This window comes from Anopheles stephensi, unplaced genomic scaffold (genome assembly GCF_013141755.1).
Source record: "Anopheles stephensi strain Indian unplaced genomic scaffold, UCI_ANSTEP_V1.0 ucontig233, whole genome shotgun sequence".
Lineage (NCBI taxonomy): Eukaryota > Metazoa > Arthropoda > Insecta > Diptera > Culicidae > Anopheles > Anopheles stephensi.
Window position 1 is genome coordinate 4,666 of NW_023405162.1, and position 10,335 is coordinate 15,000.

Consider the following 10,335-nt stretch of genomic DNA (forward strand, 5'->3'; position numbering starts at 1 on the left):
AGATGCTGGATGTATTCTGCGTACCGATCCCGCTTGCTTGTGCGTATCGCCGCTGTCAGGCGATGGCGTGCCTCCTGCAAATCCACCGACATTGCAGATCGAGCCTCAGCGTCAGCAGCCGAGAGCGATTGTCGTCGTTCCCAGAGTTGGCGGCACTCTTCGCGCAGTTGACCGATTTGTGGCGTCCACCAATACGTCGGTTTACCGGTGTGGCCAACGTACGGGGTGACCTCCGCCATAATTTCTCCACAAGCTCGGCTGAGAGCGCGTGTCAGGCTCTCCGCATCGGTAACTCCAACCTCGTACTGAATCCGCTGCAGCGCAATAGCAAAAAGCTCGCCATCAAACTGCCGCGTTTGCCACCTACGCCCTGCTGCACGCACTGTCGAAGTCTCTTCCCGTGTGCGATGACTCCTTGTTGCCTGGTTCTCGCCAACTGTGAAGCGAATGTACCGGTGATCGCTGTACGAGTAGGCATCCAGCATCCTCCATTGTTGCTCGGGGTCCCCCACCAGGTCAGAGCGGCAGATGTTGGAGCTTGCGAAAGCAACATCGACGATGCTCGGGCGAGCAACGCCGTTTCCAAGGAAGGTGTCATCCCTCCCCAGATTCAACACCTCAAGCCCGAGCTCTTCCACAAGCTGTGCCAGCTCCTCTCCCTTGGTGTTGACGCGTTCACTACCCCATGTGCCGTGCCACGCGTTAAAGTCGCCTACGAGCAGCACACGAGAGTGTCCCGAGGCAAGCGTCTCGATACGCTCCAGCATGCCGACGAATTCGGGGACCCCAATGCTCGGTGACGCATAGCAGGCGATGATGGTAATGCCTGCTACGTCCGCCGCTACGATGCCGGAGAAGCACGTACTGCGTACGCGTTGCACTGGATGGGTTCTACCGCTCACGACAATCGCCACCTTGTTATCGCGATCTACCACCCAGTTTGCGTTGTTCTCCGGGACCGAGCACAGCTCGCACATCACCAATACATCAGCTCGTTCCGTCCTCATAGTGTTGAGTGCCAGGTCTTGGGCACTTCTACTCCGGTTGGCATTTAGCTGGAGGACCTGCAGTCTTAGGGCCATCACAACTGAGGCCGTCCTCCTCCAATGCAGTTGTAGGCGGCGATTCGATGAGGGCCACCACACTTGATGCATCGCACCTCCTGCTTGCATGCAGCCGCACGATGACCGGCCTCACCACACCGTATACAGCAGTTGCTGCGGTCCACCCCTGTGCAGTAGGCCGCCAAATGGCCTCGCTCGAGACAGCGGAAGCAACGACGCATCGAAGCGTCCAGCCTCGGCACCCTCTCCACCCTGCAGGCGGAGTAGTCGATGAGCAGGGGGTCAGTCCTGCTCATGATAGCCTCCGCTTCCGCCCGCGGCAGACGAAGGCGTGCCCGCTTGGTAGCGTCAGGCAGCTCCCACATACGGATCGAGGCCACTGTCGGCTCTTTCTTCAGTGCCGACTTCAGGGCCTCTTTGATTGTGGCTTCCTCGGTCAGATGGTCCACATTGCGGACAATGACCTCAGCCATCTCCGTGACCACCTTGACCGTCCCTTTATCGCCAAGAACTGCCTGGATACGATCACGCAGCGCAAGCGAGTCGACCTCGCGCGTGAGGTCCATCCGCAGGTTGCCCTTTGGGGTCCTCTTTCCAATCCGGATGTATTTCTGCGCATCCTCTAGCGCAGAGGCGGTCCGGATCGGTCGATACATATCGGCAAAGCTCACGCCTGGTGCCGGTATCACCAGTATGGCGTCTGGTCGTCTCCTACTTGTCCGTTGGGCTGGTTGGGGGAAACGTTGGGGTGCCTTTGGCGGCTGGGGCCGCTGTTGTTGCTGAGGCTGCCTCGGAGGCCTCTGCCCAACCGTTTGCCACCCAGGTGACAGGACGTCCCGATAAGACAGCTGCTGCGGCTGAGGGCGGACTGCTTCACGCCCCGGTCTCTGCTGCTGCTGCCTTTCCTTTTCCGCTTCAGCGCGCAATTGGTCCTGCAACTCCAGCAACCGATGGTGGGCAGGACCGCTTGTCTCACGGGTCAGTGCCCTCGTGCGCTTTTGAGACCGCTTAACGGTCTTCTTACTGGGTCCAGGCTGGGATACCGCTTGGTTTCCCAAGCCCGTACCAACCGCGGAGGAGTACATCTCCGACACCGTCCGTGTCCCCATCCTATAGAGTTCAAGCTCTCGCCTAAGAACTTTATTCTCCTGGTCGCTGGCTTCCAGCCTCTCCGTCACTTGGGTCAGCCTCTCGGTCATCGTTTCCAGCTTCTGCAACAGTCTCTCGATGAGCTGGTGCGATCCCTCCGGCGCCCCATTCGAATTCACTGGTCGAACGGTAGCAGCCGTTGCTTCCGGTGAGGTCAACCTGCGTGGTGACGGAATCGGTGGTGTAGTGGCTGCGGTCCTCCGTGAGCCATTCTCCTCCCGCATCTCTTCCTCTAAAGAGGTTGGCTCGGGGGAGGAGAGAACCACCACCATCGGGACGGCGGAGGCCGGCAAACCCGAATTATTCTCCTCGCTGGTTGCCACTGGTTCCTGTGGCGTCGTGCCATGGAAAGCCGCCATTGTTCTTGGTGAAACCTCAATCGGCTCCAACACCACTCGTGGCTGAAGAGGTGGCTCACCTATACGCCGTTTCTTCACCACCGCCTTCTTCAGTGATTCCGGAACAACCGGAACATCAGATTCCGACTCCCCGTTGTCGGTGTCTGATCCCATCTTGAGTTGATGGGCGCAAACTATCCGCTATTTACGTCATCTCCCGCCAGATGACGAAAACCGGGAAGATTTCCTGCTCGCTAACACTTAGCAGGTTCGTCGCCTGTCCTACCACCCAAGTCTCCACGGTTTGGGATGGTTTCCCGTTGCAGGTGGGGGGGCGGAGGGGCTTCGGACACACACCACACAAATTTTCACGCACTCGCACTGAATTTCCCCTAAATATCCCCCTTTTTGAAAGTTTGCCAATATTCAGGCGAGGGTGGGGGGAAGTGGGGTTTGCGGTGGGCCCCAGAAACTCCTTGAAAAATTTGTCCTCCTCACGTTATACGGGAAAAACCACACCCCGGAATTTTCCGTACTTATTTAAAAATTTCCGCTCACTATTTCCCTTATTAAGGCGCTCGTCGGCGCTCGGACGAAGGGGGAGGGGGGGTATGGGGAGCGGGGACACCTCGTTTCACCACCAAAAGTTGCATATGATTTTTCTCAACACTTTCCACCGGTTTTTAGAATTTTCCGTACACTTTTCGAATTTTCCCGCCCAATTCCTTATTTTCCCTTATTAAGGGATTTTTTTCCCTTTCGGTCGGGGTGCGGGGGGGAAATGGGTGGCAGGAAAATTATCAAGATGTCCCGAAAATTATTATAGAGTTTTCTGAATAATCTCCACTGGTTTACACGATTTTATGACACACTTTTTCTTAATTGAAAAAATTTTCACTAATGTCAGAATTTTTTTGTCCCATGGGAATTTATTTTTGTCCCATGGGTCATGGGACATGTCCAATGTCAAATTTTTGTCACCACTATAAATGCACTTTTTTTGGTTATTTTTCACCGTTTTCTTTCCGGTTTTTTGCACTATTTCACTAGCTGGCACTTTTCCGCTTCTTTTAACACCACATGCGTCCAGATCCGTTGCGTATTGGGTGAAAAAAGTGAGATCCGGAACAAGACGCCACGTGGAAACGTCACAATCTGGATTTTTCCCACACTTTTTTCCGGCCCAAATGGACCGATTTTCGGTCTGTTTTCACTTGTACCCACTAATCACGACACGATCTAACGATTTAAACCACTTCCGATTAGATCCGGACACTTTTTCTGCACGCTTCAAGAAACAGTTTCTTCTTCTTCTTCTTCTTCTATAGCCGGAATGTTTTTTACAGTTTTTTCCGCGTACAGACCACCGGCATCCACCGTTTTTCCGTCGAAAACACTAAATTGGCTCCCAGTCTTGCGTTTTCAGCGAAAACCGCATCTAAAACGGTTGCTTAGAGCCGCCAAATCAGTGAAAAACCCCCTCCATACAAAATGTATGGGGTTTTGTTTATACCACACTTTCACTGTTTTTTCCAGTTTTTTGGTCCAAATTCACTTCCAAATGATAACAAACGCCTTTTTATCACTTTTAAAGCACTCTGTAAAGAATTTAAACACTTTTTTCACCTTTTTTCGACAATTTTTTGCGCAGCTCACGGAAACACCACCGTTCGCTGTCAACTGTCAAACGCCTCTGCAAGCTCCACTTCTTGTGGTGCCCTTCCGTCAATTCCTTTAAGTTTCAACTTTGCAACCATACTTCCCCCGGAACCCGATTTTGGTTTCCCGGAAGCTACTGAGAGCACCGAATGTAGTAGCGTCTCCCAATTGCTGATTGGCATCGTTTACGGTTAGAACTAGGGCGGTATCTAATCGCCTTCGATCCTCTAACTTTCGTTCTTGATTAATGAAAGCATCCATGGCAAACGCTTTCGCTTCAGTTGGTCCTACGACGGTCTACGAATTTCACCTCTCGCGCCGTAATACCAATGCCCCCAACTACTTCTGTTAATCATTACCTCTGGGTCTATACAAAACCAACCAAAAGACTCAGACCGAGGTCATGTTCCATTATTCCATGCAAGATTATTCTCGGCCAACGCCAACCCTGGGCGGGTGTGGACGCTTTTGTACTAGCCTGCTTGAAGCACTCTAATTTGTTCAAGGTAAATGGGAGCTGCCCGGGCACCACGCACCGGCTCGGGACGTGCCCGACCGATCACGAGGTTGACGCCCAGGCACACCATTGTGAGTCGCAGCCGCGAGCTCGCGCACGAACGTATCCGGCGTGTGCCGGGCGCCCGCGGCGGTCGCGTGTCTGGACGGGGAATCAACTTCGAACGTTTTAACCGCAACAACTTTAATATACGCTAGTGGAGCTGGAATTACCGCGGCTGCTGGCACCAGACTTGCCCTCCACTTGATCCTTATTGAAGGATTTATGCTCAATTCATTCCAATTATGGACCATCGTTAGAGAGGTCCATATTGTTATTTCTCGTCACTACCTCCCCGTGCCGGGATTGGGTAATTTACGCGCCTGCTGCCTTCCTTGGATGTGGTAGCCATTTCTCAGGCTCCCTCTCCGGAATCGAACCCTGATTCCCCGTTACCCGTCGCAACCATGGTAGTCCTCTACACTACCATCAATAGTTGATAGGGCAGACATTTGCAAGATCTGTCGTCGGTCAAGCGACCATACGATCGGCATCCTTATCCAGACTTCAACTCAAGCCGCCCGGAGGCGATTGGTTTTACTAATAAGTGCACCAGTTCCACCGCCCGCAAGCGGACAGCGGTCCCGGCATGTTGCATGTATTAGCTCTGGCTTTTCCACAGTTATCCAAGTAACTGATGGGTGGATGATCTTGTGAATTATGGCTGTTGTACTGAGCCTTATGCGGTTTCACATTCATTTATGTTTGTACTTAGACATGCATGGCTTAACCTTTGAGACAAGCGTATATTACTGGTAGGATCAACCAGAATTCGTCTTCGTCAATTGCTTGTTCGATATTTTTTGTCTACCAGGGCACCAGTCCCCGCAGACTCTCTTTCTACGTTCATCAGGTGACACAATCTTTGTTGTGACCACTCTCATTGACCTGCGGCAGTACACCGACTCCACAGCGCCAATAACCACACGAGCAAAGGTTGTTCAGGAGGATGTCAGATTATCGATGTACATCGTACACCAACATTTGACGTACCGAGGCATTACACCCCGCACGCCCCCAACAGGACCAATCAAGGCTCGCATACGACCTGCGACTTACTGCGGCTCCCTGAAGGTCCCCGTAGGACGACCATCACCAGTTAAGGTGTAGTTGACTTGTCAGGGCACGGTAGTCCCCACAAGTCCCCGATTATTCGTGGATATCGTCCTACGATTGTTTCTGACTCCTTTTGCTCCCCGCAGGTCCCCGTAGGACGACCATCACCAGTTAAGGTGTAGTTGACTTGTCAGGGCACGGTAGTCCCCACAAGTCCCCGATTATTCGTGGATATCGTCCTACGAGTTTTTGTGACCCTTGGGTTCCCGGCAGGTCCCCGTAGGACAACCATCACCAGTTAAGGTGTAGTTGACTTGTCAGGGCACGGTGGTCCCCACAAGTCCCCGATTATTCGGAGATATTGTCCTACGAGTTTTAGTGACCCTTTTGTTCCCCGCAGGTCCCCGTAGGACGACCATCACCAGTTAAGGTGTAGTTGACTTGTCAGGGCACGGTAGTCCCCACAAGTCCCCGATTATTCGTGGATATCGTCCTACGAGTTTTTGTGACCCTTGGGTTCCCGAACTTTGCTACGATGGTTCTGCCTCCAGAGGAGACTTATGAACACTTCGTATCATTTCTTACACCGAACCATGGGATCGCGAGATTGCTCCCGGATCCCTAATCACCTTACATTTTCGTTTCGTTTCCGTACACTACGATGAGCTAATTCAATTTGTTTGTTCGTCTGGCGAACGTTTTATTGCGGAATTACCGCGGTACTTCCAGCCGGGTATGGCTGCCGTACGACCTACAGGATAGATCATCGAACCACTTTTCGTGCATATTGTCCGTCGAGGGTATCACCTCGATACCCCCAACAGACCTTTGGACACTTCCTCACTACTCCTTGGAGCAGCAATCAGGGAACCATATAGTAGGAACAGCCGAATATGGAACTCTTTTCGTACTTTGGACACCTCCTATAACTTGTATGGCGACTTCGGGGACCTTCATTTCGTTCTCAGTTGGTACCCCTATTTCGGTCTTTGGACACCTCGTCTTACCCGTATAACTCACTTTAGGTCCACTTATTTGCCTGATATCTCATCGTGAACCCGTTTTTCGTACACCGTACACACCTAGGAACACCACATATGCGTTTCCCTTTCGATCGTGAAGTTTTCAAATTTTTCGATTTTTGGTCCTAGAAATTCATGAACGGTGGGAGACCAAAATTTTTCATAAAAAAAAAATTTTCACCGTTTGACCATAAAAACCTTCTTTTCGTACATACCCCATCATTTCTTCACGTTTTAGGCCATTTCTGAAATTTTCGCTTCGATAGTGTGTCCCCTATAATACAAAATGAACATTTTGCATCTCCCACAAGTGGCCATTTTTTTCCGCCACTGAAGAACACGACCTCGGGAACTCGGACCTAGGACGTGGCCATGTAAGTCATAGGCCACCCCAACTTTTGCAAAATACTGTTTCTTTTCACTTTTCATGATCTAAGGCGCGTTCCGACGGCGTTTTGAACAAATTTATGAGAAAAAAAATTTTGACCCTCGGACCAAAATTTTTTCGTTCGGGGCCCCATGGCCTATGGCCAGTATGGGAACTCGGGATGCCGATATGACAAAATTTGTCAAAAAATCACTAAAAAGTCGCTATGGCCCATTATTTAGAGCTTGTTGAGACCTTTCTAAAACACCTTGGTTGACCCCTGTCCGATAAGTAGTTTTCGAGATATTCGAGAAAATGTGATTTTTTGGGACTTAGAAAATTTTTGACCCGTACCCTAAGAAAAAGTGATTTTTTCATAGGACAATTTTTTCTTCGCAAATACTGTTTGGTTTCACTTTTCATTATTAGAAACGCGTTCCGAAGCCATTTTCATCAAAATCTCGTGAAAAAAAAATTTCACCCCCGGACCAAAAGTTGGCCGTTCGGTGCCCTATGGCCTATGGCCAGTATGGGAACCAAGGATGCCGATATGCGAAAAAGTGTCAAAAAATCACTTGAAAGTCGCTATGGCTCATTAAATAGAGCTTGTAAAGACCTTTCTAAAACACCTTGGTTGACCCCTGTCCGATACGTAGTTTTCGAGATATTCGAGAATAAGTGATTTTTTGGGACTTAGAAAATTTTTGACCCGTACCCTAAGAAAAAGTGATTTTTTCATAGGACAATTTTTTCTTCGCAAATACTGTTTGGTTTCACTTTTCATTATTAGAAACGCGTTCCGAAGCCATTTTCATCAAAATCTCGTGAAAAAAAAATTTCACCCCCGGACCAAAAGTTGGCCGTTCGGTGCCCTATGGCCTATGGCCAGTATGGGAACCAAGGATGCCGATATGCGAAAAAGTGTCAAAAAATCACTTGAAAGTCGCTATGGCTCATTAAATAGAGCTTGTAAAGACCTTTCTAAAACACCTTGGTTGACCCCTGTCCGATACGTAGTTTTCGAGATATTCGAGAATAAGTGATTTTTTGGGACTTAGAAAATTTTTGACCCGTACCCTAAGAAAAAGTGATTTTTTCATAGGACAATTTTTTCTTCGCAAATACTGTTTGGTTTCACTTTTCATTATTAGAAACGCGTTCCGAAGCCATTTTCATCAAAATCTCGTGAAAAAAAATTTCACCCCCGGACCAAAAGTTGGCCGTTCGGTGCCCTATGGCCTATGGCCAGTATGGGAACCAAGGATGCCGATATGCGAAAAAGTGTCAAAAAATCACTTGAAAGTCGCTATGGCTCATTAAATAGAGCTTGTAAAGACCTTTCTAAAACACCTTGGTTGACCCCTGTCCGATACGTAGTTTTCGAGATATTCGAGAATAAGTGATTTTTTGGGACTTAGAAAATTTTCGACCATGACATATATGAAAAGTGAATTTTTCATAGGACCAAAAAGTTTGTCCAAATAGGGTTTTGGTTCACTTTTTATGGTCAGATAAGTGATCCGATGCTATTTTCATGATCATTAGAGGGATTTCACGCTGTGACCAAAAATTTTCATACTTCATACTTGTCCCGGTGCCGTATATGGGAGGACCGGGGGAACATGTCTTCGTAAGTCGTGATGTTCAGTGACGGATTTCTGGGACTTAGAAAAAAAATGTGCTCTCAGGCACATTATATGTTTCATACACACATGATTTTCATTCTTCATACTTGTCCCCGTGCCGTACATGGGAGGACCGGGGGAACATGTCTTCGTAAGTCGTGATGTTCAGTGACGGATTTCTGGGACTTAGAAAAAAAATGTGCTCTCAGGCACATTATATGTTTCATACACACATGATTTTCATTCTTCATACTTGTCCCCGTGCCGTATATGGGAGGACCGGGGGAACATGTCTTCGTAAGTCGTGATGTTCAGTGACGGATTTCTGGGACTTAGAAAAAAAATGTGCTCTCAGGCACATTATATGTTCCATACACACATGATTTTCATTCTTCATACTTGTCCCCGTGCCGTATATGGGAGGACCGGGGGAACATGTCTTCGTAAGTCGTGATGTTCAGTGACGGATTTCTGGGACTTAGAAAAAAAATGTGCTCTCAGGCACATTATATGTTCCATACACACATGATTTTCATTCTTCATACTTGTCCCCGTGCCGTATATGGGAGGACCGGGGGAAGATGTGTTTGTAAGTCGTGATGTTCAGTGACGGATTTCTGGGACTTAGAAAAATAAATGTACCCTTAGGCACATTATTTGTATCAATAATTGTATCCCCAGCCTTTCATGGGGAACTTTTCCGTATTCCCGGACTTGTACATTTTTCGGGTTCCACCTCCCGACAATGTATCTCTACTGTGCATTACGTACCTGATAACGCACGGCACCCATTGGGTGACTCCACTTAACCATCTTTCGATAATGCCCGTGTTGCAGATATAATCCCAACACCTACCAGGCTTTATATGTACATCGAACGTTACATACGATGCACCCCGTATTCCCGGACTTGTACATTTTGCGGGTTCCACCTCCCGACAATGTATCTCTACTGTGCATTACGTACCTTATAACGCACGGCACCCATTGGGTGACTCCACTTAACCATCTTTCGATAATGCCCGTGTTGCAGATATAATCCCAACACCTACCAGGCTTTATATGTACATCGAACGTTACATACGATGCACCCCGTATTCCCGGACTTGTACATTTTTCGGGTTCCACCTCCCGACAATGTATCTCTACTGTGCATTACGTACCTTATAACGCACGGCACCCATTGGGTGACTCCACTTAACCATCTTTCGATAATGCCCGTGTTGCAGATATAATCCCAACACCTACCAGGCTTTATATGTACATCGAACGTTACATACGATGCACCCCGTATTCCCGGACTTGTACATTTTTCGGGTTCCACCTCCCGATAATGTATCTCTACTGTGCATTACGTACCTTATAACGCACGGCACCCATTGGGTGACTCCACTTAACCATCTTTCGATAATGCCCGTGTTGCAGATATAATCCCAACACCTACCAGGCTTTATATGTACATCGAACGTTACATACGATGCACCCCGTATTCCCGGACT